The sequence below is a fragment of the Penaeus monodon genome, chromosome 13, assembly GCF_015228065.2.
Source record: "Penaeus monodon isolate SGIC_2016 chromosome 13, NSTDA_Pmon_1, whole genome shotgun sequence".
NCBI lineage: Eukaryota > Metazoa > Arthropoda > Malacostraca > Decapoda > Penaeidae > Penaeus > Penaeus monodon.
The window spans coordinates 39,378,268-39,383,267 of NC_051398.1; positions in this window are offsets into that span (position 1 = coordinate 39,378,268).

The following is a 5,000-nucleotide window of genomic DNA, read 5'->3' on the forward strand; positions in this document are numbered from 1 at the left end:
AAAACTCGCTATACGTTGGGTTAAATTACTTTCCAGTACGCCAGAGATCTCCCTGACAAACGTGTTTTCCAATACAGAACCCTACTAAAGTGACTGCTACCTTACCACCTAAGTCCTCCCTACTTCATTCTGTCTCAATTCCTCTCTCGATTTCTCCCGCTTGTCTGCTATCCTACTACTTCCCCGAGACCTCCTTTCTTCCTCCATCTCTTCCTCATTTTCTCTCGTATCTTCCCCGGTTCCACGTCTCTCTGCTATCTTGCATTTCTCCCCTCCCTTAGCCAGTAAACATGCTAACGAAAACATGCTCTAATTAAACGATATCCATCGCCAAGCCTACCAGATAAATGTAACGGTTCTCTTTTAGTTATTTTCTCAAATGAGTGTTCCTTTCGAGCAGGGAAATAATTATTGGTTCGCAAAGACCTAAACTACTTCAGCATATGCACCCTCTCCTTGGACACTTAGTGAATGAACTGGATTTATATCTAAAATGTTAATTTCCCATTTCGCTAAAAAGTCATACGAATATTTTAATCAAAACACTCGATTATCGTACAATAGGGCCTATGGTACCTCGTTTCATTTTACCCCTTTTTGTCAGTCAACAGATGTCAGCGCGAACGCAACTCCATAGTCAATTGATATTTGTATTAATGTCATTAACCAATTAGCGACATCGACGATTTGGTGGCGTCAGTCGTTGTTAGCAGACAGCTGGCCGTTTGGGAGCATGAAATATTCTACTGTTAAACTGATGTAGTTACTTGTTAGTCCCTGTAGTTACACATTCGTAAATGCAAATCTATGACATGAACCTACCATCTTTAAAAGATATTGCTGTCAACTATCACACAGTGCTTAAGACATATGATAACCAATAACGATACGAATATAGTATGTCACAATAAATGGGTCCTTATTACTGTAAAGGTTGTAAACCATTGATTTACAACTTAATTTTATTTTTATTTTTCGGTTAGCCTGAAACACACCAAATTGGCAAACGCCTACCGATGACCAACCAGGCTTTTATTAACACAACATAATTACTCACCTTATCCTAGAAAACATAGTTACCTCAGCGGAGTTGAGCAATGTCTGAAAAAATATATATATATATTGGCAAGAAAATGGTACTTACCTTCACGACCTTTTAGTAGATTCAGGCACCTTCCTCGGCTTCCGATTTTCTTTACGTGTTTTCCATTGACATTCTGTATCACTTTAAACACTTTATGCACAAATTCGCTGTGTTTCTAAACACCATGTGAACACTTAGATCAACCACCAAGGGAATTTCATATCACAGAAGAAAAAAAAAAAAACAGCAACACACGTGTATACACTTTGGGGAACCGATTAACACTGTTTACGTTTTTCCTATCTCCCGGAAGTACTTGAGATTTATTTTTTGTTAACTTTTTTTCCCGTCGTTCCTAGTCATTCTATGTGTTTTGTTGACGTATTACAAAATAATACATATGTTCTTCCATAATCATTTAGATCTGGTTTGTTTTAATGCAAATTATTTTTTTTAGAAGCTTTGGTGGAAAGTAACTGCTCCAAGTGGCCGAGTTCGAAACTGTAGAAACTGACTTTATTGTATTTTACTGGACGATGTATTCTGTATTTTGCGTATACATGAATGTATATATATATATATATATATATATATATATATATATATATATATATATATATATATATATATATATATCTGTGTGTGTGTGTGTGTGTGTGTGTGTGTGTGTGTGTGTGTGTGTGTGTGTGTGTATGTGTTGTGTGTGCGTGCGTGCGTGCGTGCGTGTATGTGTGTTTGTGTGTGTGTGCGTGTGTGTGTTAGTGTGTGTGTGTGTGTGTGTGTGTGTGTGTGTGTGTGTGAAATCCGTAACGAATTTAAATCTATCTGACTGATCTTATCCCTGCTTAAAGAATACCCAAAGACATTATGCAAGTAGGGTATATCAGTCAAGATTATTTATGATAACATTTTGCGTATACTAATGGCAATATGTAAAATTACTATTTTCAGAACGTATTCAGACATATCAGTAGTATATAAAAACCTGATTAAAAATTGCGAAATGCGAAGCCAGTGCAATACACTGAATGTACCAAACTCCGCACAGAGCAGAAATAAAGGATGTTTTGTCTGTAAAGGGAATAAATACGACTCGGTTATAATGGAGTTTTTCAACTGCGGGGACAAAACAGGGCCTCGTGGATTATTTTCATTTATCATTTTCGTTAATATACTTTTGTTAATATGCTTACACTTACTTACGCTTCTTCTTGTTCTTGTTGCTTTCTGTTGTTGTAGGCGTTTTTTTTTTTTTTTTTTTTTTTTTTTTTTTTTTTTTTTTTTTTTTTTTTTTTTTTTTTTTTTTTTTTTAGGTTTATCGTTATTTTTTGTCAGACTTATCTTATTTGTTTTTCATATTTCATTTTACTGTTTTGATCCTAATTATCATTGCACTTATCATCAAAATCATCACCATCCTCCTGCTCTTCATCATCACCATAATAAAAAAAAAAAAAATAATAATAATAATTATTATTATTATTATTATTATTATCAATATCATTATCATTATTATTAGTAGTAGTATTAGTATTATTATTAGTATTGTTATTATGAATATTAGTATTATTATAATTATTATTATTATGACTATTAGTATTATTATCATTATTATTTTTATTGTTATTATTATTATCATTATTGTTGCTGTTGTTATCATCGTTATCATCATCATTGTTATCTTTATTATTTTTATCGTTAGTATTATCATTATCCCCATCATTTTATTATGTATATATATATTTTTTATTATTATTATCATTATCACCATAATATTCATTACATTTTTTTACGATTATTAACATTATCATCATTATTCGTCATCACCATGATTATCGTTATCATTGTCTTCATTATCCTTATAATCATCATTATTATCATTATCGTTATTGATATTATTATCATTATTATCAGTACCAAAAGTTTCTTCGTAATTGGTATTATTGTCAGTTTTTTTCTTCTTTGTGTGTGTGTGGGGGGGCGGAGGGGTTGTAATCGTTCCTCTCATGTGCTCGCTTATGCAAAGCCGGTTTTGATTCATGACAATATTTTTCGACAACAGACCTAAACTTTTCCGATTGTTCGAGCTGAAGCCAAATTAGTCGGTTAAAAGTGAAACTGGTCAACACAGACAGAGAGGAAACAGCCATTCTCGATGGAGTTAGATATGTTGATTTACCTTTTGAAAGCATTAACACTAGTTTCTGTCTGGGGAGCTTTAGTTATATCATTGGTATTTACATAGAACTGTCACCATGGCTACAATTATTGATGTTGTTTATGATATTTTGTAGTAATAGTAAAATATTTGAATAAATGGTCTCTTTTATCATATTCAAAATCATTAGTAGCATTAGCATTTCTTTTACTGTACCTGTTATTTTGTTTAATGCCATCGTTGTTAATATTTTCGTTGCTTCGTTGATTATACAGTTTGTGTTATGAAAACCATTAGCGTTATCACAGCTATCGTCATTATTATTATTACTGTTCTTAAATACATTGGCAGTTCTAATAATTCTCCTCGTTGTCATTATTTTTCAATTGTGGCATAAGTGGCATTGTTAATGTCAATCCTTTTATTGTTTTTTATTGTTCTGTGACTGTTGTTATCACCGTCGTTGTTGTTGTTGCTCAGTAGAAATAGTTTGGCCGAGCAATATTTTTTTCCTCTCCTTTTTTCTGAAAACAGAAGAAAAACTCATAAAAAGTGACTCTACACTGCTATTATACACATAACATGACTTCAGCACACGGATCAGCAATTTGTCAGTGACTGGTATGGAAAAAAATGCTTGAAAGATATGCACGTGTAAGGCATTGTACGTGGTTAAAAGGTCTGAGGAATGTTGTCTCAACTTTCTAACAAACCGGTTTGATTTTCGGGTGGGGACTGTGGACGGGCGATGTTGCTAGGCGGTTTAAAAGATGGGGAAAATTATTTTTATGGAATAAAAGTACAAACAGCAGAAGAAAAATCGATTGTAATGGATTTTCATGTGTTGTAGATGTTGCATTGAAAAGTACTGGTCTTCTGAAGAACAAATATGGTAGGAGTTAATTCTACAAAAGGGTGGGAATGTTCACTTTAAAGTTGAGTGTCAAGTTCATCATTTTGCTTTAATAAACTTGATGAGAGCGACTGAAACTGGATGACTGAGATATCGTGCTTGAAAATTATCTCACAGAAAAAAGACAGAATGAATGAATAATATAATACCAGCATGCACAGAAACGCAAACCTGACACATGCACAATGAGGAATCACACTGTCCTTCGAAACACGAGACACGAGTCCCGGGCCATTTTGAACCGAGTCAGCAAAGTGCCCTGCACCCCGTCCTCCCTGAACACGGACGTCTGTCTTGACACTGGCCGGGAATTTCCTGCTGGCGTGTTGGGCGGGAGTCAGAATTCCCAGGGTATGAAATGCTGGTCGCATAACACTTGTTCTAGGTAGATGATAAGTTCGGAGACTCGACTGAGGGAATAGTTTTGGTATTGGCGCGTTGGCGGGAACCGCGTGTAAATTATTTTTATTTTGATTTTCACTTGCGACTGAATTTGCGTAGATATTTGGAGAGTCTAATAAGATGAAATCGAGGCTAATATTTCTGGTATAAAATTATTGTTTTTGTATATGCTGTTGTTTGGCTGAGATACATATGGAATAATAAATAGTTGCGGTAGATATTGTAGAACATGTGAGAAACAAACGATCCGATTGAAACGAAAATTCTTCACAGTCTGATTTCCATTAGATCGCTTTCCAATGTCAATCATCCAAAGGACAGCAGTGCGCCAAATGCTTTTCGATCACACACGTAGTTACACGCCTCTACATTAGTGCTTTTAACATTTTTAGTTCTGGCCGTCATGTTCAAACACTGCTCTTACATCACGGTGAAAGGGAGGT